Genomic DNA, 26,997 nt, shown 5'->3' with positions numbered 1-26,997 from the left:
ATTCGCAGATCAAGGAGGGGATGCCGAGGTACCCAGGCCCTTAACTGCCCTGCCTCAGCCACTCGCCACAGCGCATCTTTGTGCAGGTTCACTCCGATTTCCAGCCCCCGAAGCCCACACAGCAAAGCAAAGCAACCCACCTTCCCACGGTCTGACCATGGGGACCCGGCTGCGGGGAGCAAGGAGCGGTAGGTGCAGAGATCCGCTGAGGGACACCTCCCACCCTGCCCCCATCCCACGGATCCCAGGATGCCCGATGCCGCGGCGCCCCTCACCTAAGGGGCCAAGGCAACGCCGGGGCGTCCCGGAGGCTCCCTCCCCACTTTTCCCGGGGCCGCTGGCTGAGCTGCAGCTGCAGCAGTTGCAGCAACAGGCCCGGGATCGGCGGGCGGACGAAGGAGCGCCCCAAGCCCAGGCTCCGCAGAGCCCGCGCCCGCCCCGTCCCGGAGCCCCCGGCGCGCGGGGCCCGGCTCCCTAACGCCCCCTTACCCGAGGCGGGAGCGAGGCGGTCGGCGCCGTCCCCCGTCGCCACAGCCGCTGCTTTCAGCTGCAGCTGGCCGCGCCGGGAGAGTGGGAGGGGTGCTGGGGTGGAGGATGCTACTCCCTACTGAAGGGAGAGGAAGAAACGGAAACAGGAACCGCGGCCGCCGCTTAACGGAGCCTTCGGCGCCACTGACTGAGGGAAAGCGCAAGGCGGCGCGAGCCAGGCAGCGGCTGACAGCGCGAGACCGAGCGCGAGCCGGGTCCAGGGCGCGCGACCCGGAGCAGCGCCGGCCCCATTCCGTGAGGAAAGGGAGGGACGGGTTGGCTGGGAGCCGGGAGGGGGCGGCGGGGGCCTGGAGCCCAGAGAACCGGGCCACTCGGGTCGGCCCGAGACCACGCGCGCACGCGCCGGAGTGGCTCCGACCCGGAGCGCAGGCGGGGAAGCCTCTGGCCGGCGCGCGCGAGCGAGCGTGCGCGCGCGGAGAGGGGCGCGCGCCCCCTCGGCGTCCCAGCCTTCTGGGGGAGGGCGCGCATGCGCCGGCCGCGGCCTCCTCCAGCGACCCTGGCATGTGCACAGGCTCCTCCCCGTCCCCGTCCTCTGTGCTGGTGGACAGCGGAGCTGCAGCATCCACCGGCCACGGCGGGACCCGAGTTCCAGCCGGACAGCGGCCGCGCGGGGGGCTCCGACTTTGGTCTACACAGGCGAAGGCCGCCTGAGGGTCGGAGGCTAAGGGAACAGCGCTCCCCACGCCCTAGCCGGCCGGGCCCACCGCCTGGAGGAGCACTCCGCTGGGACTCAGTAGGGCTCTGTGCTAGTTTCGGGGTACCCTCAGCTGCTCATCCGCTGAGGCACGAGCACACAATGGCACCGCAGCTCGGGGCGGTCCGGCTACCCCGTGGGCTCTGTCTCCACCTGAAGAGAAAGAACCCCACAGAGCCCGAGTTCGAAGCCCGGCGGATCCCTGCCGCGGCTGCCTCTGCCCTTCGGAGGCGGAAGTTTATTGAGTACCGGAGAAGAAAGGGAGAGTCTTTTCCCTGGGATGCTTCCTACCCGCTGGCATTCGTGGATCCTGACGCCCGCGATGCTGAGCCGCGGCCCGAAGGACTACCACAGACCGTCCCAGAGGGCGAGCTGAGCGGGAGGACCCAGACGCGCCGTCCGGGCACACAAAGTAGTCGCGGGCCAAAGGGGTGCCGCCGGGGCCAATCAGAGCGGGAAGACCAGTGAGTGGAGTGCGAACTGGCCAATTGGAGGGCCGGAAGATGAGCTTCCCGTGCTGAACTCTTCCCTGTAGCCTGGGGACCCAGATCCCAAAGCCTGAGGACTCAAATGGGTGGCAGAGTAGAAAAGCTGCCCTCAAGATAGTCCTTTCAGCGTTCTCTGAGTAAATAGGGCCGGCCTTTTATATGCTCAGAATCAAAAGACATTAAAGAGGTCATAGCCTGCCAAGAATGCAATCTATCTAACAGCGCTCAAAAATTCTCAATATTTATTCTAGACCAGGAACTGTTTCTGAAATGAAAAGGACAGTGCTTTCAAAGGGGGTGGGGGGCTGTGGGGGAGAGAATGCATGTGCCTTCAGAAGTTCCATACCTGAGAGAAGCTTTTCCAGACCTGTGACTGGGTTAATGTCTCTTCAAAATAAAGCACTCTGAAGTATCTTAAGAGAAAACACAGTGACTTATTGAAAGTCACACAAAACTCTGGTGAAGTCAGAATTATGATCTAGCCAGAAAGCTTGGCTGTCATCATTCAACAAATCAATCACTTATTAAATGCGAAGATACCTTCCATGAGACTCTCAGTTCTCCACTATGAGTCGTATCTCTGATTGTTGAAAATAAGCAAAATTTAGGCTTCTACTGTACTTAGATGGATTAAGGGTTAAAGTTTTAACAGTCAAAAATCTGAATTATTTTTCCTTTTGTGTCAGTTTGTGCATGTTAAGGATGTGTATTCTGGGTTACACCCGCAGCCTAGAACATTTTTAAGAGTCAGAGGTGGAATGTTTTCTTTGGAGCTTAAACACGGCATTTAAAAAATATGTGTAACATGAATATTTTCTAGAGAAAAAGAAGAAACATTTCTAATTAGTTAACATGCTTTACCATTTGCAGTACTTGAAGATCTCCACAGTCAAAGCTTTATGTGTGCCTCAAACTCTGCTTCTTTATTCTGGCTTAATTTTCCCCTAAGAAATATTAGAACTATAGGAATCAAAGCATCCCACCTACTTCCTATTTAAACAAAAAAACACTAGAAATATCTGTGAAGAATTTAGTACATCTTTATAGGACAGCATAGTATATAAGAAAGCACCAAACCAATGACTCTGAACAACAGTCAGAAAGTAGTTCTTCAGCAATTCTGATCTCTGCTCAGTGTGACAATACACTGTTCTCAAAGCTCCTTCCAGGACATGCCTAGGATGTAGCTACCATCTCAGAACCAAAAGTATCAGTTGAGCAACTGCCATGTATGAACAAATTACGCATTCAGTTCTAGGCCAGTAATGGATTTCTGAAAACTTTACTTCAAACAGGACACTCACTGGCCTCTTTCAAAACTACAGTCTTAAACCAATCAATCGTTGTGGTGCAATAGCCAATCCAAGCTCTGAGGAGGGAAATCTGAGACCAAAGGATTATTTTAAGTTATAGTCTAGCCTGGACTATTTAGTGAGTTCAGTACCATCCTTAGATACATAGCAAAACCCTGTCGTAAATAATAGTAGTGACTAATTGGTTCAAAAATAAAAATGGGGAGGAAGGAGGCTCAGTTTGGGGAGTGTTTGTCTAACATGCTCCAAGCCCTAGATTCAATCTCCAACACTATAAAGGAAAAAAAAATGTATTATTAACTATCTTCTGTTCTCTCGAATAGATTCTGTAACTCAAATCTTCCTCTGGCCATGTTAAGTTTCTGAGAGAGGGTTCCTAAACAGTTGCACACATCACTCACAGAAAGCACACCTTTTGAGGGCGTTTTCTCTACAGTCTGCAGCTTCCCACTCTGTGGCTGAAACTCCTCACACTCTCTTTTCTCACTCCAGCTGCTCACTTGCAACTCTAATCCCTGGCTTCTGATTTGCATGAACACAAGATGGTATGTCACCTCATCCCCCACTGTTCCCTTACAAAATGAAGTCATGAGCCTTTCTTTACTTACCCTCAAAATCACAGACAGATTCAGCACAAGAAAAAAATTTTTAAACCTTAATTTTTTTTTTAAATCGTCACAACATCCTCCATCACCTGTTACACTTGGAACCAGAGGGCCCTGGCAGCTCTTTAGTTTCTGTGGTTCAGCGGGGGTCAATTCTTCGTCATCAGCTAGAACTGTGGAGACTTGGATAAGAGATGAGGAGTCAACTCCTAGGTAATGGGAAATATCAAAATGAAAGTGAAGTTCATGAGTGGCCACTTTATTGAGAGATTAGCTAGATCAAAATTAATGAACTTGAATGCTATCACATTTCCTAAGTTGTGAACATTCATGTAGAAACTAGTTTGAAATTTACTACCATTTTACTATGCCTATAATAAAAATAATGGTGAAGGTGTAACATTGCTGAGAACAAGGCCCCATGCTAAACTCTTCCATCATTTAATTCTCAAGTCAAACCTTTGGGGTGTCTCCTGTGACTGTAGCGAAGGAATCAACAGGGTCTCAGGAGACTCCGCAACAGCTGCTGAGAAAGCAACTTTGAACTTTTGCATCTCTACCAGTGTATACCAACTAATATAGCTCTGGAAACATTCTTGATAACTTTTACTTTTTATAGATTTTTGTTAAGGCGATACATGTTTGGAAGTGGAGAGGCAGGCAGTGAAAAGGGAGGAAAACGGAAGAGGAGCAGAGATTTAAAGGAGTGATCAAAATGAAGCCAGAAAAAGCAGACCTGGATCCTGGTGGCCATTATTGGAGTTAGGTAGAATTGAATATTTTAAGGGATTCTATAGGTCTTTTATCTCTTATAGAGGGGCAGTTTGTATCTTTGTTCATTTTATTTAATTTTATAGTGTAGAGGGTTTGTGGGTTGAGAATGTAATTACAAATCTGTATGAAAAGTTAACAGGCCTCGGAGTAAGGTTTGTGTGGGACAGTAGTGGAAAAAAAAAAAAAAAAATGCTAGGGTGGTAATATCAACCCGAGACAGAAACTGCAGGGCCAGCAGAGTGAACTACCTTGAAAGGGAATCTTGTGGAGAGTGTGGCTCGTGGACTGAGTGACAGAGTCTGTGTGCCCAGCTCCACACTAGAGCGGCATCCCTGGAATGAGACCATGGGGGCCGTTAAAGAGATAAACATTTATTTTAATATTTACTGAACAAGCTTTCTCTGTTTTACAGTAGTTGTTATACATTTCACCTATGTAGTGTTCTATTTTGCAGGAAATCAGACAAATAATAATACAGTTGTTACCATGGACAAGAAGATGGGACCTTGAGTAATGATTTTTATTCACTGGACACCTCCTGTTTTCTCATCTGTATAATAAAGAAATGGTTCTAGATACTTTATTAATTGCTAGTTTTAAAACTATGGATTTGATACAATAGTAACAGGAACTACAAAAAAGAAACATGAAAAAAAAAATGGTCTGTATCTTTAGATTCAGTAAGTGGCTTAAGTCACTTTTGAGCTAAGTCCTCATTAAAAAGCTAGAGCTAATCATTCCCATCAGGAGAGTAAATGAAGTGACTGATTTAAAGGCTGATGAAACTAGGCTGACTTTCTCTTCTTATGACTTGCTCCCATGGCTAAATTCCTGTCTTCATCAAGTGTAAGCCACATATACTTCATATTATAGATTTACTTGCTGTCCACTACAGTTTCCCCATAATAAGAGCTTCATGGGTTTGTTTTCGTTTTAACTTGCTATCTTTTTAGGTAACCACTTCAGAAGAACCACTCAACCTGATTCTACTATTCCCAGAACAGTCAAGAACTGCAGAGTTTACCCTTCCCTTTCAGACAATAAAAGGGTTACACCTGCCCTCGGCATCCTGTTTGTAGTTGAGCCAAACTATGAGACAGGGACAGCCTCTCTACCATTGGTCAATAGAAGTGATGCCATTTCTAAGCACATCTATTTGTCAGTATAAGTCCTTACAGTAGTTACTATTATTCAGCCTCAAAGTCTGTATTAGTGAGTTTTTTAATAATTTTAAATTATTATTACATTTGTGTGCGTGCGTGTGTGCGTGCGTGCGTGTGTGTGTGTGTGTGTGTGTGTGTGTGTGTGTGTGTACCGGGTCAGCACATATCATGGCAGCACTCCGGGGATGGTAGATCAGTTCTTTCTTCTTTCCTTTTATCAAATAGGTCCCTGGTTTCAAACTCAGGTCATCATCAGGCTGAGTGACAAGTGTCTTTAGCTACTGAGCCACCTCACTGGCCAGGTGGGCTTTGTTTTGTTTTGGGTTTGGTTTGGTTTGGTTTCCCTGCTGGTACCTCCAGCAAACCCTACTGTGAGGCAGCTGGAAGGCACCATATGCAGTGAGACTAGTATTGCTAAAGATGGTGAAGCATTTGAGTTCAGGTTCACAAGCCAGGACCCCGTGAAACAACCATCCAACCCCACATCATTTGAGCAAGTGATCTCCCTTTGATGTTGAAACCACTGAGAGTTGGCTGTATTTTTTTACAGCAGTGCGGCCTAGAATCCAAGTTATATTGATTTTTGCTAGAATCAGAACAGTCTCAAAGTATTATAATTAATCACCTTAATCTCATTATACTTTTGGAGTGAAGCAGCCCCATCAGAAACAAAGGGAAGACTTTCCATCCATGCTAGGGGAGAGGATTATCTTTCCCATAGGTTTGAATAAGTCAGCCTGTAAAGCAAAGCGCTACAGATAGCAGTGGTGCAGGATGAACTGGCCATAAAATGAGCACACAAAAGGTGACAGCAAGACAGAAAGACTCTGGGAAATACAGTTGGGCTGATGAACATTCCACTTGGGAAGGCTACTCTTTCTGGACTCTTAATTCTGCAAAATAATAATGCCGTTTGTTTGTCCCTCTATGACTCTATAGGTAGAAACTTTGTTCTGTATGTGTTTAATTTCGTCACGGTTTCAATAAAGGATTACTAGCTCAAAAGCACTCAAAGATGTAGTATGAATTAAAAATGTTTAAATATTAGCTTTCATTACTGCCTTCTGAAATATCTCTATTGATAAATGGGAGAAATTAATTTAACTTAATCCAGTCTTTTTAGATGAAGAGATTAATATTTAAGATTACAAGATTTATAAAATTCAGCCAGCTTCAGTATGGCAGATGTGAGGTTTGAAAAAAAAAACTAATAACATTCATTTAAAAATTGGACTGAGCCAGAAAAATTGAACTGAGCCAGGCAGTGGTAGCAGAAGCAGACAGATCTCTGTGAGTTTGAGGCCAGACTGGTCTCCAGAGTGAGTTCTAGGACAGCCAGGACTACATAGAGAAGCCCTGTCTCAAAGGCAGGGGTGGGAGGAGGACAAAAAATTGGACTGTCCTGGCTAATGATGCTTCGTATAAGAGCCAAAAACTCCCCAACAAAATTCTCAATACCAAACATAAGAAGGCCTTTTTTGCGTTGTTGGTCAGGGCTGTCAAAGACAGCACATTGCTGTCTTCCCTGGTTGCCTGCAGAGATTCACTTCAGAAACAAGGACCTGAATTCCCCACTCCCTGAGAGCTTTCATAATACCAGAAGGCATAAAAGGTTCCAAAGGAAAGAGGCAAGCAACAGTTCTACTCAGCTATGATACCTCTGACCCACCCACATCAATGACCAGCATGGCTCAAAAAGGGTGCAGTAGTGACATTTGCACTTTGGTGGTAACCAACAGCTCTCTAATTGGACTTACCATCCACTCAACAAGAGGGAAAATGTGCCTGGTAATGGAAACCTAGCCAACTACCCAGGGCTATGAAGTCATAATTGTTGGTGGACAATCAATAACCACTAATTTACTGAACTAATATAATCTATAGCCACACCCTGTAAACATCTGTCCTTGTACACACAGATAATTGTAGTCATCATGTCTCATCAAGGAAACTCCTGTTTGCAACAGATGAAGACCACTACAGCAAACCACTACCAATTAATACGCAGAGAGAATTGTAGAACTCAATCTAAACACATGCATTACATAGTCCCATATCCAGGGTTCAGGAAACATTGTGGAAGAGGAGATAGAAAGACTGTAAAGATCAGGAAGTTTGGTGTGAGGTTGTGTCTATTAGTAACATCAGAAACTATGCCAAATGTGAAGTAAACAAGGGTGGCCTGAACTGATCAAGAACATGCCAAGTGAACACAGGAAAAGTCCTTGAGGCTTTAACCCTACAGAAAGCAACTGAGGAAAGCTGGGAACAAGAGAGGTGGTTTCCTCAGAAAAAACATATCATTTGGTTGTCCAATGCCAAATTGCTAGTCCTGAAAACATACGTGCAAAGAACATCATACAAACTCAATGGCTTATATATGTATAAACATATATAATATATAAACACATACATATATACATGCAATAACGATTAGTGAAAAAAAGAGGGCATTGAAGGAGAGTGGGGAAGAATACTTGGGAGGATTTGAAGGAAGTAAAGGGAAGGAAGAAACATTGCAATTATATATAACCCAAAAATATTTCAATGAAAAAAAAAAGTAATTGTTCAGAGTGCTTCCTAACATGTGTAAATCTCTGTTCAGTCACCAGCATTAAAGAGGTTGGTCAAGAAAATCACATACTTCAGGCCAACCAGACCTCCTTGGTGAGTCTGGCCTATATTGAGAACCCAGACCCCCCACACACACACACATACACACACACACACACACACACACACACACACACACATGAGAGCGAGAGAGAGAGAGAGAGAGAGAGAGAGAGAGAGAGAGAGAGAGAGAGAGAGAGAGAGATGGAGAGAGAAAACCTAAGAAAAATTGCCATAGTTTGTAACTCAAGGTAATAGATTGTATTCTGTATTGAAGTAGTATACTATTCTGGGAGTTGAAAACTTGGGCTGTGGAGATGGCTCATTTGGTAAACTGCTGGCCATGTAGAATTGAGGACTTGGGTTTGGATCCCCAGCACCCGTGGTTGCATGCACTTGCAATGCAAGCACTGCGGTAAATAAACTGGAAGACCCCTGGTGCGTGGTAGCTGAAAATAATGAGGTCAAGATTCATTGAGAGATCCAACCCCAGAATAGAAAGTGGAAAGAAACTGAAGAAGACACACAATGCTGACTCCTGCATGCTGACCCCTGTCTTATACACACACACACACACACACACCTGGCTTTAAAAAAGTATAGTTTGAATTAGTGAGCTGGCTTAGTGGATAAACAAATTTGTGGTGCAAGCATGAGGACCTGAGTTCAATCCCCAGTACCTATATTTTTAAAAGAGAGTCAGACATGGCAGCACATGTCTATGACCCCAATATAGAGAACCTAGCTGGGAGTCCAGCCAGCCTAGCTGAACCATCAAACTTCAGATTCAGTGAGAGACCCTCTCTCAAGAAATGACAGGAAGGAGTAGAAAAAGACTCTGAACATCTTCATCTGGATTCTGCATGAATGTACATGGGCACACACACATAAAACCCAAGTAAAAATTACATATATGACCTAAATTTAATCCTAAATTCAGATTTTTCATCTGTAAGAGGGGATAATAATAATAACAATAGTTTATAGAGCTACAAAACAGTCAATGACTCAATATATTAAAAAGCATAATGCCTAATACATAGTAAGGATTATGTATAATGCACCCTGTTAACAATGCTTATCCACAACTAATTTTGTCTATATCCTCACTAACCATTTGGACCACCAACCTGTATTTTTATATTATATGTGAAGACACTTTTTGATTGTGTGTGGATTGTGACCAACACCCACCTTCCCAATGGAGAAGCTGCTTCATTTGTTTCCATATTTCCATCATGACGGCAACAGGAATAATGTCCAAGTTACTGCTGACTGTCCCTTGGCCATAGTTCACTGGGAAGAAGTGGACACCTGTCCAAACATCCAATTAAGCCTTTCCCACAGGATTTTTGGATTTGGAAGAGAGGTCTTAGACCTCCCTAGATAGCGAATCTAAGACATGTTACTGGATGTAGTTTTAAAAGGTAAAGAAAAACTGTCCTGCAGCAGAATAAAGTCAGTAAGAAGAGGGAAACAGAGAAGACAGCTAACTTACAGGTTTTTAAACATGGATCTTCATTCCCAGGTTTTCTTGACCTTCTGTGTAGGTTTCTCTCTTTCTAGAGTTTCTTTGTACTTTCCATTATGTTCTCCATTTTCCCTAAGATGTTTCCACATAGTTTTATTTTATAGGTATATTACTATAAAGTAAAATAAAATAAAAACAGGAACAATTCTTAGATTACTTGTGTGTGTTAATGACCCTGATGGAACTATTGAAGAATACCACGAGTGAATTTTTATCAAACATGAAACACATGTAAGGTACCTGTGGCAGAGACTTCAAATTATCTCTCTACACCTGTTACCTCATGTTAAAAGCCTGCATCGCTACATGTTCCTATTAGAACTCAGCTAAAATCTTACTTCTCCCAGTCTTCTTTGCAGCAAAAGTGGCCAACTAATCAAAATTTGGCTACTGAAATCTAGTTAGGTATGATGTAAAAATCCCTTCAACAGTAAGAGGGACATTTCTCTGACACTTTCTCCTTCCTCTTAACTAAGTCAAGGCATGGATGGTGTCCGGGAGCTTTTCAGGAGAGGGTCAAGGCCTACAGACAGTAATAGTAATTTAAGAGGACTGTGCTCTCTGACAACTTTGTGGAGCCTCTGTGTCAATCCCAGAGTGCTCACCCCCAATAATATTGAATGTGGAAAAGAAATAAGTGTGACTTTACCTCAGCCCCTATCATCCAAACTTTCCTGTTACACTCCACTGAACCTGGTCCTGATCTAGTTGATGCAGTGTCATTGTGATTTGATAAATTAGACTAAGCTGGACCCACTAGTCTACTAGAAAAATGAAAACAAGTCAGAAAAGGCCTTGAAAGAGTCCAGCACATTCTGCTACAGTGACGGATTAACAAACAAAACTAAAGGCATGGGCTGGGAAGGAAAGAATAGGCTCAAGGTCAAAGTAGAAAATTCCAGATAAAATGAACATTTGAACACAGCATTTGCCCCAGCAAGAGTGTCACCAAAGTTGCAATGTTTGTTCATCTTAACATCTTAGAATTCTCAGGCAAGAAGCAATGGAACAGGCTGGGGAAGGGCGGTGGGAGAGGAAAGCGAATTAGGTCAAGTACAATGACATGTGTGTATGGAAATGCCATAATGAAACCCATCGCTTTATGTGTAACAAAGTAAAGGAAATTAAAGACATTTCTACTTGCAAACAAAAATCCTTCTTCCTCTAAGGAAATATTAGATTCTAAGGAAAAAGACTAACCCTAACCAAACTGATAGGAGACTAAAAAGCTAGAAGCCCCCTTTAAAGACAAAGATACTATCGACTTATCTTGGTCAATACTACATAGTGTATTTATTGAATGAGTTAATTTTCACTGCAGTAGAGCTTCCAGTAGGAACAAGAATATAGCCTCTGGTTAGTCATGATCTCATATGGTTTCCGTGGAAACAAGCCCAAATAAAGTCATAATTCAGAATGTAGATTCTAATTATATTTGAATCTTGGCTTCATCATCTAATAGCTGTAGTACTTTGGAAGCTTTTTTAAAAAGTTGTTTTATGTTTCCATATCTGTAAAATGGGAATAATTATAACATTTACCTCACAGGGTTTTTGTGACTTTTAAAGTTACTAAATCAAGGTGCTTATGCACAGAAGCGCACGATAAACGTTCGCTCAGCAAAACACTAAGCCAAGGCAAGCCTTTGTGGACATTGTTGCTATCTGATCTAAATTTCAAAGTCAAGATAACATGAAAACAGACTCTAACAGAAGTAAGTGATTGACAAGTTTTCCTAGACCAAAGGCTGAATGTCATTTCAGTTCTGGGGTAATGTTAAAACACAATTGTTGATATTTAAAACGAGGAGTAAAGGTTCCCAAAACAACGGCCTAGAAAATGTTGGCATGGTTTACAGGCAAACTTGTAAATCCATACAGATAGAGGTCAAGTTGGACTAACTTTTATTTATTTTAATGCTGATCACTTAGTTTAAAGTCCACTCCTCCGGTGGGGGCTCAGCTCAGTGACAGAACACGTGCTTAGCATATGCCAGGCCCTCTCTGGTTCAACTCCTTAAATGAAAAATAATTTTTTAAAAATCCTACATTTCATATTTTGTCTCATATTGGCTAAGAGGAGCAGGAAATTTACTTGATCTCCTTAAAAATGCAAGGAATTAAGAAATACTCATTTATTTCAAAGAGGTAGGGGTGTAAGACTCCTAAAAATACAGTAACAGAAACACCATGCATTGGGGCTGAAACACAATCAGATGATACAGCAATCCACGACATGCCTTGGATATGTCTGGTTCTCTTGTGTCCCGTGTTATTTCTGTTTTTCTTCTCCTTTTTATACCAATTCAAGAATGTTTCTGCATGCTTACAAAGGGGGAATCGCCTGCCTTGTCCACGTTAGCAGACACCTCCATTCTGGCTCTGCGGTGAAATTCAGTGGTGTTCTTACCCATCACTGCATCTTGCTTGTAGAAAGAAAATGACAAGAGAAGACAATCATGTATTGTGTGACTACCCCTACTCTGTGTGGCCATTTGAATTGCCAGGTAAAATATATCCCATTAAGTCTGACTGTCAAAGAAACAGTGCCTGGTTTTTCTGTTTATTTCATTGGGCAATTTTTGTTTGTTGGTTTAGAATGTCCCATATATTTCCTGGATCTACCTAATCTAAAAAGGTATTTGTTGTTTTTGGCAAACTCAAATTGCATTTTTGTTTGCTAAGTCTGAACACTCGAGAAGTGTCCTCCCCTTTGTTCTATCTATGGCTCGCACTGGGGCAGAGGGGAGAACCCACACATAATCTGCCCCACACGCTGCCATTTAAAATAGCGCTCCCTTCTCCACAGCGATGTCTCCCTTCCTGTTTTCATGTGTCATAGAGTTTTCTGCATGATAAACCTCTCAGATGACAAAATGAGCCTCTTCAAGTCAGAAATCTTATTCTTCATATCCTTCCACGGGCTGACTGCATCTCGGAGGCATCTTTCATGCACTGACTACCCATTTGCTACATTGACATTTCAGGAATTCAAAATCAGCAACAGCACCAGAAATTTTAAAGCAGATAAAAACTTCAGAAGAAAATGCCTTGGGCATGCATAATAGCACATCCTAGCACTTTTTCTGACTTGCATAATGAGCCATGGTTTTATAATTTTGGCCTCACACATATGTTTCCAAATCTCTCTCTCTCTCTCTCTCTCTCTCTCTCTCTCTCTCTCTCTCTCTCTCTCTCTCTCTCTCTCTCTTGTCTTCCAGGGAACACTTGGCTCAGTTTCCCCGAGGTACGTCAGACATTCATAGGAACACGAGCTATGTCTAAAAGTCATTCTCCTAAAGATGACTGCTGGAGGAACAACTTGCTCCTGAAACAAGGAGCTGAGAAAACAAAGAGACTGAGGCAGTTCGAATTTGGAGAAAGACATAGAAAAAAAAGAGAGAGTTCTATGTATTTGTAGGACCTTCAGCTACATACTAGTCCACACACACACACACACACACACACACACACACACACACACACACATAGCAGAAACTACCAAAAGAAGGTCACCTGAGAGGTATAATCCCTGGAGGTATCACAACAGTGGAAATGGTTCTCAACAGCCTGCATGGCAAAAGTTCATAATACAGAAAAACTTTGGGTCCCATACTCAGAAAGCTACTGCCTCATGACACCAAATCAGTCCTATACTGATTGTTCTGCTTCTGTTAGGGGTCATATGCAAGCCTTAAATGACCCAACTCTTTGCCAGTGGCTGTCTGTATCCTAGAACATGACTCAAAGACATTAAAGGCGGCCAGGGTAGATGACTGCCGCCAAGTCTAACAGCCTGAGTTCCATTCCCCAGATCCACGTGGTCGAAAAAGATGACAGTCTCCTGAGGGTTGCCCTCTGATCTCCCTACATACGTGCCATGACATGCACACACCTAACCACACAATAAATAAATAGAACAATAATAATAATTAAAGGAATTTCTAAGAGGCAAACAAACCCCCCTAAAAATAAGTAAACAAAAACTCAGCTTCCAAAAATATGAAATGTACCGTACCTACAATGTAATTTAAAAAGTTCCCAAGTATATGAAAAGCAGGAAAATACAGTCCATAATGAGGGAAGAAACACAGTAAACAGATGCAAATAAAGCCTCGGATGATGGAATTATTAGACAAAGATATTAACTCGGGGACTATAACTATGCTCAATATATGTAAATAAGAAAAAAGCGTGAGTGTAGTGAGTAGAGGGAAAAAATGTGTGTTTTTAAAGGCTTGGGTTGAACTTCGGATGATACAATACAAAGTTTAATATGAAAACTCAAAACTGCTATGGGAATTTATAATTTTCCCATTTTTCTGTCATTATGAACACCACGAGTATACAAAATGATATTTTTTCATTGGGCTTAAAAATGGTTCTTTTAATACAAAAATCCCAAAGCCACATAAAGTCTGTGCATCTGAACCAGCAATATAGAACAGTGTTTGCGTGGTAAAAATATGCAAGTTGCAATTGCTATTGGCATGTATAAGAGATAGGAACAGCACACTGTCTTTTCTATATGCAAAGCATATTAAGCCAAGCATAACTTCCATTTGAAGACGAGTTTAAGTCCAATGGAGAATGAAACATTGAGTTCTTTGACTTCGTTTTTAAGCTGAGTGCATGCATAAATTAAAGAAAGACTTTTTATATGCACCATTCAGATTGTGGAATAAAGCTAGCAAGTTTTAAATCATTGCCAGGATTGGTTATAGCAACAATTTTGTTGGTGAGCTGCACTTAGGAGCCTAGCCTAAGAAAAGCGGGTGACGAGGAGGGGGAGGATGGAGTAAGAATCAGAAGCAGAACAAAGGAGAAACTTATGGGAGCTAGTTTCCAGTTTTTAAAAAAGGGCTACGGTTTATGGGAATCCCTGACTCTCCTTGGCTGGGGTGGAGAAGTGGTAACATGAGAATATATTAAATTCATCCAGCGGTTGACGAGCACCTGTTACCTGCAGGATGCCACACCAAATGAAGTACTGTCCCTTTCCTACAAAGCAAAATCTACAATATTATAGATGGGTGCCAATACATAAATAATTGTATCATAAGTCAAACCAACAGCTGCAATAATAAAGACATCGCCTCAGCTAAAAGAGGAAGAAGGGATGCAAAAATGACTGATCCTGGGGTAGGAAACAGGGGAAGTGTCATGGAACAGGGGACATTTGAATGGTACCCTAAACAAATAAAGGGACTTTGCGATACATGAAAGAAGATAATGTGTTTATTATCAATTTAAATTCTCCCTCCCTCTCGAAGCCGTACTTTCTCTGCCTGTCTCTGTCTTGTTTAGTAGCCAACAGACTGCCCTGTGGACCATCCTCGCTGGTTGGCTGACCAAAAAAAAAATACTGGCTGGAGATCAGAGGACGCCGAGAAACAAGTCAGAGGTCTTCACTGACACTTCACTAAATGAAGAGAAGGAGATATGAGGCAGGGTGGTCAGGAATGAAGATATTTTAATCAGGTCCTAAGATGAGAATAATGGATAATTATTTACAAGCAATAAAAGTATAAACAGTCTCTCGTCAGGTATCCCAGGCTGGCCTTGAGCTTACAGTCCTCCTGCCTCAGCTTCCTTATTTCTGAGATTTCAGGCATGCACCTGAATGAGAATAACCAGCCTGGAAATTTTGAAGGACAGTTTCCAGGTATTGAGCACGACTGTGTGAAAAAGAGAGGTCTGACAAAGCACAGGGGAATCTTTGAATCCAAAACATGTTGAGTTTGGTATAGACCACACACAAATGTAGTCGATTCCCCTCAGATACTCCCACCAAGGCAGACATGTGGTCCTGTGCATTAGGAGTGAGACTTTAAAGCAATTAAGGTAGATAGCTGAACCTTGTGAAGCAGTTCATCTGTATTTTCAGAAGCTGAGGCAGAAGCATCACAAGTTTTAGGCCTGCTTGGGAAACAGTCTGGGTAACTTAGCAAGATCCTATCTCAAAACGAAAGAAGGAAACAGAGGGTTGGGATCTGGGGTGCAGAAGATACAGTTTGAAAAGAAAGCACCTGCTTGGCATGCAAAGTTCAGGCCCCAGTGACAATAAATCAATAAATAAGAAAAGTAAGCATTCATCATTGTGAGTCCTGACAGTACTTGAGAATCACCTGAGAAGTGATTTTTAAAAAAGAAATAAAGATGCCAAAGCCCAACCCCAGATCAATTAAATCCGATTTCTCTGTGAAGCCTGAAATCGGATTTAATTGGTACACATCTAATCAGATTTAATGGGATATAATCTGGGTTTGGATTTTTAAAGAGCTCCCTGGGTGATTCTTAGACACATCCAGAGTGAACACTAATCTAGAACAGAGCAGGAAACGCTAAGAATGGATGCGGAGGACAGCAGGGATATGGTGAGTGGGAAAGAGGATGATGAGTACCAAGTACCGAGGTGATAGGGAGGCAGATAAAGAGCAAGTCCACGGGGAGAATTTTGTCCAGGGAGTATCGTGCAATTCACAGACCACAGGCAAGGGAGAGAAATGCGGGGAGGACACTGGATTTGGTAAACAGGCTGCAGAACCAGGTTGTGATGAAGTGCCTCACGGACAAGGAGGTGGAGGGAAGCGGGGGGGGGGGGGGGGGGGGGGAGGGGACAGTAACTTAGGAAGACTAAAAAGGCTAAAAGGATGGTTTTCTAGCCTTTGAGTTTAAGTCGTCGGTTGAGACTTAAGAGAATATTAAAGAAGGACAAAGATGACCTAGGACAGGGTTACTAGAAAAGCAGACCTCCCAGGGGTGGATGCAGTCAAGCATGCCAGCGGAGGTCTAGGGATACAGCTTAGGCTGCAACGTGCTATCCTCAGAGGTATGAGAACCTCAGTTTGGATCCCCAACACACACATAAAAACTAAGTGGGTGTGGCAGTCACAAGTAATTCCAGGACGCTGGAGGCAAAGACGGGAATCCCAGCCGTGTCCCAGACCAGCTCAGGCAAACAACTTGGGTGCCGCCAGAGCCGGCGTGAGGATTGAAAGAAAAGAGACAAGTGGCGTGCAGACCAACACTCAGGCCATCAGTCACCAGGAACAGCGGAGATCCAGGGACACAGGTCTGGTGAGACTGCACCTCCAGTAGCTGGGCACAGAGAGGTCTGGGACTAGCGTCCGGAAAGTGCCCCCCCACGTTGGTTCAGGGGAGCATGAACTCTGCCCTAGGGACTCGGTTTCCACAAGAAGGGCCTGTGTGTGCAGACCAAACGCTCAGGCCATCTGCCACCGGGAACAGCGGAGATCCATGGACACAAGCAACATACACAAGAGAGACAGGAACCAATCACTGAAAACAAGACCACGTATAAGTACAGACAATAAGATGGCAAGAGGGAAGCAAAAGAACTTACCCAACAGAAACCAAGACAACCTGGCAAAACCAGAACCCAGCTCTCACATCACAGCAAACAGCAGAATGCCAAACACTCCAGAAAAAGAAGACTCAGACCTGAAATCATACCTCAACATGATGATAGAGATCCTTAAACAAGAACGGAAGGGAAACCATAAAGAAATTGAAGCCTTTAACGAGGAAACAAGAAAAACACTCAAAGAACTCAAAGAACTAAAGGAAAACAGAACCAAAGAGATGAAGGAATTGAAGAAGGAATATAAAATGGAAATGGAAACAATAAAGGAAACACTAAAAGCGACAGCCCTGGAGGTAGAAAACCTAAAAGAGAAATCAGGAGTCACAGATGCAAGCATCTCCAACAGACTACAAGAGATGGAAGAGAGAATCTCAGGGACCAAAGACAACACAGAAAACAGACAAAACAGTCAGAGAAGATGCAAAAGCCAAAAGCTCCTAACCCAAAATGTCCAGAGATCCAGGATACAATGAAAAGACCAAACCTAAGAATAATAGGAAGAGAAGAGGGCAAAGAATATCAACTAAGAGACACAGTAAATAATTTCAACAAAATCATAGAAGAAAACTTCCCTACCCTTAAGAATGAGATGACCATGAGCATAAAAGAAGCCTACAGAACTCCAAATAGAGTGGACAAGAAAAGAAATGTCTCCCAACACATAATGGTCAAAACGCTAAGTGCCCAAAGCAAAGAAAGAATACTAAAAGCAGTAAGGGAAAAAGGTCATGTAACATGTAAAGGCAGACCAATCAGAATCACACCCAACATCTCAACAGAGACTGTGAAAGCTAGAAAATCCTGGACAGACATCATGCAGACCCTAATAGAACACAAGTGTCAGACCAAGCTGCAATACCCAGCAAAACTCTCAATCTCCATAGATGGAGAGAACAAAATATTCCAGGACAAAACTAAATTTACACAATATCTGACCACAAACCCAGCACTATAACCAATTATACGTAGAAAACCCAATACAAGGAGGGGAACTACATCCTAGTAAAAACAAGAAAATACTTAAGCAAGAAAATCAAAAGAAGAAAGACACACAGGCACAATTCTACCTCTAAAAGCAAAAATAGCAGGAAACAGCAAGCACTATTCCTTAATAACTGTTAACATAAATGGATTCAATTCCCCAATAAAAAGACATAGGCTATCAGACTGGATACATAAACAGAATCCTGCATTTTGCTGCATACAGGACACTCATCTCAGAGACAGACAGGCACTATCTCAGAGTAAAAAGTTGGGGAAAAAACCTTGCAAGCAAACAGCCCCAAGAAACAAACAACAAGCTTGAGTGGCCATTCTAAAAAAAAAAAAAAGTAGATTTTCAACCAAAAGTTATGAAAAAAGATAAGGAAGAACACTTTTTACTCATTACAGGGAAAATTTGTCAGGAAAAACTCTCAATCCTTAACATATATGCTCCAAATACATGAGGACCCATATTCATAAACGAAACCCTACTAAAACTCAAAAACTGCATTGTATCCAACACAATAATAGTGGGAGACTTCAACACCCCACTCTCATCAATGGACAGACTATGGAAACAGAAACAGAACAAGGACACAGTGAAACTAGCAGAGGTTATGAACCAATTGGAATTATTAGACATCTGCAGAACATTTCATCCTAAAACAAAAGAATACACCTTCTTCTCAGCACCTCACGGCACCTTCTCCAAAATTTACCATATAATCGGTCACAAAACAAGCCCCAATAGATATAAGAAGATTGAAATACTCCCATGCATCCTATCAGTTCACCATGGACTAAGGCTGATCTTTGATAACAACAAAGAAAACAAAAATCCCATATACACATGGAAACTAAACAATGCTCTATTAAACGATAGCATGGTCAAAGACAAATAAAGAAAGAAATTAAGGATTTTCTAAAATTTAATGAAAATGAAAACACAACATACCCAAACCTATGGGATGCAACGAAAGCAGTACTACAGGAAAACACATAGCTCTGAGTGCTTCCAAAAAAGAAACTGGAGAGAGCATACACTAGCAACTTGACAGCACAGTTGAAAGCTCTAGAATAAAAGGAAGCAGATACACCCAAGAGGAGTAAACATCAAGAAATAATCAAACTCAGAGCAGAAAGTGACCAAATAGAAAAAAAAAGAACTAGTCAAAGAATCAACAAAACCAAGAGCTGGTTCTTTGAGAAAATTAACAAGATTGATAAACCCTTAGCCAGACTAACTAGAGAGCAAAGAGAGAGTATCCAAATTAACAAAATCAGAAAGGAAAGTGGAGAAATAATGACTGAAACTGAAGAAATTCAAGAAATCATCAGATCCTACTACAAAAGCCTATACTCCACAAAGTTGGAAAATCTGGAGGAAATGGATGAATTCCTAGACAGGTACAAGATCCTAAAGTTAAACCTGGGCCAGGTAAAGCATCTAAATAATCCCATAACACCTAAAGAAATAGAAGCAGTCATTAAAAGCCTCCCAACCAAAAAAAAAGCCCAGGTCCAGATGGGTTCAGTGCCAAATTCTATCAGACATTTATTGACGACCTATTCTATCAGACATTTATTGACTGGTACAGAGATTGGCAGGTGGATCAATGGAATAGAATAGAAGATCCAGAAATGAGCCCTCACATGTATGGTCACTTAATTTTTGACAAAAAAGCTGTAAACATTCAATGGAAAAAGAACAGCCTCTTCAACAAATGGGGTTGGTCCAACTGGCACTCAGCATGCAGAAGAATAAAAATAGACCCTTTCTTATCTCCTTGTACAAAGCTCAAGTGCAAATGGATCAAAGATCTTCACTCTAAACCAGGTACACTTAAACTATTAGATGAGAAAGTAGGGAAAACCTTAGAACTCATAGGCACAGGAGAAAATTTCCTAAACAGAACACCAATAGCTCAAGCTCTAAGGTCAAAAATTGACAAATGGGACTTAATGAGATTGCAAAGTTTCTGTAAGGCTAAGGACACCATCAAAGAAACCAAAAGGCAGCCAACAGATTGGGAAAAGATCTTTACCAACCCCGCATCTGATAGAGGCCTAATGTCCAAGGTATACAAAGAACTCAAGAAGTTAGACACCAGAGAATCAAACAACCCTACTAAAAAATGGGGTACAGAGCTAAACAAAAATTTTTCAATTGAGGAATATCAAATGGCGGAGAAGTATCTAAGGAAGTGCTCCACATCCTTAGTCATCAGGGAAATGCAAATCAAAACAACTCTGAGATTCCACCTCACACCAGTCAGATTGGCCAAGATCAAAAATTCAGATGACAGCAGATCCTGGCAAGGATGTGGAGAAAGAGGAACACTTCTCCACTGTTGGTGGGGTTGTAAACTGGAACAACCACTCTAGAAATCAGTCTGGTGATTCCTCAGAAAACTGGACATAGTACTTACCTGAAGACTCAGTTATTCCACTTCTGGGCATATACCCCAGAGAAGCTCCAACATACAGCAAAGACACATGCACCACAATGTTCATAGCAGCTCTATTTATAATGGCCAGAAGCTGGAAAGTACCCCGATGTGGTACATTTACACAATGGAGTACATTTACACTACTCAGCTATCAGAAACAATGACTTTACGAAATTCTTAAGAAAATGCATGCATCTAGAGAATACCATCCTGAGTAAGATAAGTCAGTCACAAAAGAATAGACATAACATCCAGTCACTGATAATTGGATACTAATCCCAGAAAGCTCTGAACACCCCAGAAACAACTCACAGACTATATGAAGTTCAAGAAAAGAAAAAGAAAAGAAAAGAAAAGAAAAAACCATTATGCTTAATCTTTACACACCAAGAAAACTTTGATTATTTCTAGGTTACATCTTGTTTTACATGTACTTTATGCTCATTGTAACTAATAAGATTTTAAGGCATACCATCAAATCTTTAAAAAAATCAAGTACTGACCAAATGTATTCATATACTTTTATGCAAAAAAATGCTTTTTAAATCGGTACATTTATCTTTTCTTTTTAAAATAAAGTTTTTCAATTGAAAAAAAAAAGAAAAAAAAAAAAAAAAAAGAAAAGAAAAGAGACAAGTTAGTTAAAGTTGCAGCCTAACTTCACCCGTACTAGAGTCCTAAGCCTCATGGCCGAAGCAGACCTTGGTTTAATCCAGCTCTTTTTAAATCATTTTAATTACATGCGAAAAGGTAACATTTGTTCTGAGACAGGTATCAATCAAGATAACAACCAAAGTTCCTGTAAACATCTTTTTGGAGGTCAGGTGAAAGGTCAGAGACAAAAATAGATACTGCTGTGCCTACATCCCAAAACCTTTCAGGCTCTGAGCTGCATTCCTATGGATACAGCCTGGAGCATCACATAAGAATGTACTTCCCTATGCCACATTCTTAAAAGGCCCTGCCCTGAACTTCAGCCTTATTCTTTAGGTCCTGCCTTGAGGTACAGATGCTAATGTGCTAAATACTAGCCCTTACAGGTCGTAGCACAGAAGCTAGATTCCTGCCTTGGCCGGCCCCAAGATGTCCTGGGATAATATTAATATTAATATTACTCTGCCTTCAACTGATTGGAGGTGCCAAAAATGCTCTCCACACAGCCAGGAGCCAGTTGGCTGACCAAACCAGACAAAACAGCAAGTTCTGGGTTCACCATGAGACGCTGCCACATTATATAAGGTAGAAAACCATCCAAGAAGAATCCAACATTAACCTTGTCTCCACATGTACCTGAAGATACAGGTCAGGCCCCTTACCTGAAAATCTGCATATACACAGGCACACACATCCCTCATACACTTACATAATGCAAAACATTAAAAACCGTCAATGGAGTGGTCATCTCAAGGAAGGGATATGAGAGGCTTTAAGTTGAACAGCTTAACAATTTTGAGACATTCTGATAAAGAGATGGAAGTTTTTATTGACAGTTAAATTTAAAAGTTAGATGGGGGTTGGGGGAACAAATGGACCAAGAACATTTTTCTAGGGCTTTCTATGAATCAGACAACATGTTAAAGTCCTCCCAAGTTGTTATTATTAAGTTTGATTTTCAGGGACGAATGTTGTCAAATGAGATAAGAAAAAAGACTTAGGCCTATTCCGCCCAACTTCAGTCATCTAGTCACCTGGCTTCTCGGGTACCATTACTAATTAATGACCCTTTAAAGCTTGGCCTGTAATTTGTTTTAAGTTAACTGCTCATTTCTTGCTGAGTGGGGAGAGATTTCTATTATGATAATATTGCCTTAGTTTAAGGGGAAGAGCTGCCGATCATTTAAGAAAAAGAAAAGGCACATTATTGAGAATGCTTCATTAGTGAAGGCAAAGGAGATGGGGCTTCAAAAAGATAGTGTTTAATGGTCCAAGCTAATGGCAATCAATAAATATTTAGGGGGTAGATTTAGCCTGCATGATTTTAAATTCCCCTCTTAAATGTGAAAAATGTAACTTTAAATTGTAAGTCTATTACAACAGTGCCACCTCTCTCTCTCTCTCTCTCTCTCTCTCTCTCTCTCTCCCTATCTCTCGGGTGTCTAGGAAACGTTATGGGCTCGGTGGATGTCAGCCCAGGGTCCAGCCATACCATTCTGCCTTTCCATCATTATCTATGTCATGTGGTGCAAGCAAGCAAGCGGGCCAGTAAGCTAGATGCTTCTCGTTTTTCAGATGGCCCATGGGGACCCTTTCTATGAAAAGCCTGTGACACTGAAAAGCCTTTTCTCTGGGAAACCCTTTCCGAAACTGGAATCAGTAAATTGAGAAGTAACTGCCTTGGGTTTCCTTCACTGCTGTCCAAATAAATCAAGCTGTGGAGGGGGTAGGAAAGAAAAGGCAGGAAACCTGACCAGCTTGCTTTAAATGAGCCCTGGGGGACCCCAGAGTAACGAGTCCTCAAATTGACTGAAATCCTGTCAGAATGGAGTCAGGATGAAGTTATAGAAGAATGGTGAAGAACGTGGACATCCACACTATAAATCATTCTAAAGCCATTGAGGACCCCTGTTAAAGATTGCTGAGCCCTGCCTCTGAGTGACCACATTATTCTGGCTTCATCTCATTGATTATGTTGGGCCAACTACTGTGGCTTGAATGTGTCTCTGAAAAAGTCTTGATGAAACATATTCCCCGTTGTGATTTATGAAGAGGTAGAAAGGACCTTTGGGGGAAGTGACCAAGTCAGAAAGACTTTGCACCCTCACAAATGGATTAGGGCCTTATAAAAAGACAGAAGGGAAACAGCTGGGGGTCCCCTTTTAGCCTTGTACCTACTTCCATTGAAGTGAGGTTGCCCGGTTCTGTCATAGGAAGATGTGTAAGAAGGCCCTCGCCAGCTAGCTCCTTGATCTTGGACTTCCCAGCCTCCAAAACTGAAAGAAATAAATGTTTATTGTTTACATTACGCCCAGTCTCTGATGTTTTCTTAGAACAGCACAAAGAGGCTAAAATGCTTCCAGAAAGCAAATCTGAGCCTATCAGACTTGAGGCCAGAGCGCAGAGCAACCTTCACACAGGTGAAGCCTGGATCCTGCTGTGTGTCACTCACCTCAGCTCCTGGTAACATCTGGTGCATAATTTAGTTGGTGCTTGCCAAACATCTATTGTTTCACCTTGGTCTATGTGGAACTGCTTTCTGGTGTGCCTCCATGTTTATTTTTATTAAAACCTTTTTCTATATCTAAATAGGAACTTCTTGAAGTCTTACATTTCTTCACAGTTCTTGGTATGAAATGGCCAAAGGATCATTCATTCTGACGCTCTAAGAAAGAATCTTCTGTAGACCTATAGGCTTTTCTCTAACCTGCCCGTGAACTTATGTTGTCAATACTCCTGGAAATGCCTTAATATTAGTGCACTAAGGGAGTGTTGTTCTAAAGCCCCAAGATTTCTGTCTTCTCTCCTCCAACAAATAACTTTCCAGTGAAATTGTTATTGTACAGGACCTTCAGGTGTGACACCGTCTGACACTTTTAATGTCTCTCTGGGGTAGCCTTCATGTCTTGTCTTTGTCCTTTTCTCTTACACCCTGAGCAGGTGAATGAAGGCAAACATTTCATTTCTTCTTTCTGAAAGATTGACATGATGGCAAATTCAGTAAGGGAGCCTGCACCTGAGCCTCTATGCCACTTAACCATTCCTGACTGGCTGCTACTCCTTGGAGAAGAGGGTTGCAGAAGACTGGCTTGCAACAAATATGTGTCAACCACATCCTCATTGGCACCATTTTGCTGTCTTTCTTCCCTTTTTCAAGTTGCCCACCAAGACTGGTGGGCACTGAACAAGTACACTTCCACTGAACTATGTCCCCAACATTACTCACCTTCTTAATCTGTGGCCAGAGCAGCTCAATAGGGCGAGTCCCACAAGGTGACAATAACTGTACATCTCATTTTATATAGGATCTTTCATTGAGCTAGCTCCATTACAAAATGCTTTGCCAACTTAAGAGTTGTAGAACTACAGAACAGCCCTGTTGAATTAAATAATAAGTAACAGCTGATACTATTAATTAGCTAAATGTATGGTCTAGGGGAACTGTCACAACCAAGGCAGATTCCCGCCCCTCATCGCCCCGTCTTCTCCCTCTGCCTCCTCCTTTGGCAACAGTAACCAAGTGAAGGGCTGGGACTGTTGGGTTAGTCACTATCAAGTCACTCGTGATTGTACTCTGCAGCTTCACCACATTACTGTCAAGAATTTCTAGCCATTTAGAAGTCATGTGACCCCATTACCATTCAGTTTCTCAGCTATTTCTCAGCACACCAGGCACCTAAAGGGAGGGGCAGATTTCAATAGAGGCAAATCTACTCAGAAAGACTCCTCCTTCCCCCTCCCTGTTTTTCAAAGCCAGAATTGACAATCACGAGTCCACATGGCAATCTTGTAAAGAAAGTTCAACTTTTCACTTAAACTTGAAGATTAGAAGTCAGACACATTGATAAGGTCCTTCTGAGTCACGTGATAGAAACAAAGAATGACTTTGTTTTTCAAGTGCCTGTTGCATGGTGCCCTTCTGGGGACAATCTGATCTCACTGGAACTGGAAAGGATTCAAGAATATTATTACAGCAACCTGCTTTCAAAATGCAAGCAGACAGGGGCTGATGGAAGTAGCTGGGATATCTGAGGCTAGCATGGGCAACATAGCAAGATTACCATCTTTTTAAAAAATATATGTGAGTGAGTGTGTGTGTGTCTGTGTGTGTGTGTATGTGTAAAACTGAGTGTGAGGTACAAACAACCTTGACACTTTAGGAGTAGAGGAAGAGGGATCTGTTCAATGTCATCTGTAGTTACAACAGAGTTAGAGGCCAGCCTGGGCTATATAAGATCCTGTTGTTATCTCCCCACCCAAACACACACACACACACATACACATACACACACATACACATTGTAAAAAATTATTGTAAAAAACCAACATGTATTTTTATTTGAGTATAATGGTTCACACTTTTATACTTCCAACTACCAGAAGGCTAAGACAAAAAGATCACTTCAGCCAATGAGTTTAAGGCTAACTTGGGCTACACGGTGAGATCCTGTAAGTGCAATTCATATAGCTCAGAATTAACATGAAATTCTCACTTTATCATTTTTGTTTTGTTTTTATGAAATTTTAATGCTTATTGGTAATTAAAGTTTGAATCACTAAAACAACAAGTCACATTATGTTTTTTGTTTTTTCAAAAGTATTTTAAATTTAAACATAATTATATTACTTGTTAGTCACCTTTTCCCTATTTACTGAGCTTTAGGCCCTAAGAGCAGGTATATGCACTTCAAAAATAAATAAATAAACAAATAAATAAATAACCTGGTCACTAAATTCTTTAGGGATTACCAAAGCTGTTCTTTATTCAGATATGCTTTGGGTAGCCAGAAAGAGTTTGGACCTAAAGGTTTTTTTATGCTGTCTGCTGCAGCCTACAGGGTGATAGTCAGGACATCATCTGTGCTCTGGTAAAACTGTCAACTCACCTGAATGAAATGTATGTCAATAACACTTAGGCTGGGTAGGGCCCCGAACAGGAAGTGACAATAACATTTTATGTGCCTTTTATTATTGCATAAAAGTGATTAATTGACAACTTATTGTTAGGTTAGGACATCTGAGGAATTAAAATGGACATAAAACTCTAACACTGATTCTTCCAGGCTACCTTAGAGTGACAGACATAGGTTCCCATCCTTCGATTCCACACATGAAAGTCTTTATAGAAACTCATTTCTCTCTACTCCCTCTCTGTCTAGAGGACAGACAGGCTCAGTCTAGAGTTCCACCAGGCTTGGAGGTGGTTGTTTTGTTTGTCAAGGGCAGAGATCTCTTGGCTTTTCTACAGCTCACTGGCTTTGAAAGAGCATCAGTGGGCTGGGACATAGCTCAGTAGTAGAGCCTAGCCCATGACCCTGGGTCCCATCCCCCTCAACACACACATACACATGTGCAGTCAACCCACGTCAGCTGTGGACCTGACCGAGAAAGAACTCTGAGTTTTGCCTCTATCGCTGTCACATCTCTGTGACTTTGCTCAGCTTCTACTCATATCAAGTTCATGCCTGGTAGTTACTTCTCTCCACCAAAATAAATCTTTCTGGTCCCACTGACCTGCAATATCTGCTAGAAAAGTTGACTGATTATGGAAAAATATGTTCAGAAAATAGGACAGGAAACTTCTTCTGCAGAAAACACTTTGTTCTTATCATATACATCTTTCAGAATGAGTACAGGCCTATGAGGTTGTGTGCGTGTATGTGTGTGTGTGTGTGTGTGTGTGTGTGTATGTGTGTGTGTGTGTGTGTGTGTGTGTGTGTATGTGTGTGTGTGTGTGTGTGTGTGTGTGTGTGTGTGTGTGTATAGCTTTTGTACATTGCTCCTGCTGCTCTC

At 42.2% G+C, this 26,997-nt stretch overlaps 1 protein-coding gene across 2 annotated transcripts in view; it reads right to left on the bottom strand.

The window, feature by feature from the left end:
- FUT8 (fucosyltransferase 8) overlaps positions 1 to 23,452 on the bottom strand; it is a 242,547-nt gene extending 219,095 nt beyond the window's left edge. The window contains exon 1 of one of the 2 annotated variants that reach the window (XM_080924792.1): positions 23,383 to 23,452. The gene's annotated coding sequence lies outside the window, so the exon portion shown is untranslated. Of the gene's footprint in view, positions 1 to 489; positions 859 to 23,382 lie in introns of those variants that run through there. The other variant, XM_080924791.1, reaches the window with a different exon arrangement.
- Between the last annotated feature and the right edge of the window lie 3,545 nt (positions 23,453 to 26,997).

This window comes from Micromys minutus, assembly GCF_963924665.1.
Source record: "Micromys minutus genome assembly, chromosome: 1".
Classification (NCBI taxonomy): domain Eukaryota; kingdom Metazoa; phylum Chordata; class Mammalia; order Rodentia; family Muridae; genus Micromys; species Micromys minutus.
The sequence above is the reverse complement of the archived record's forward strand: the minus strand, read 5'-3'. Positions and strand labels throughout refer to the sequence as shown.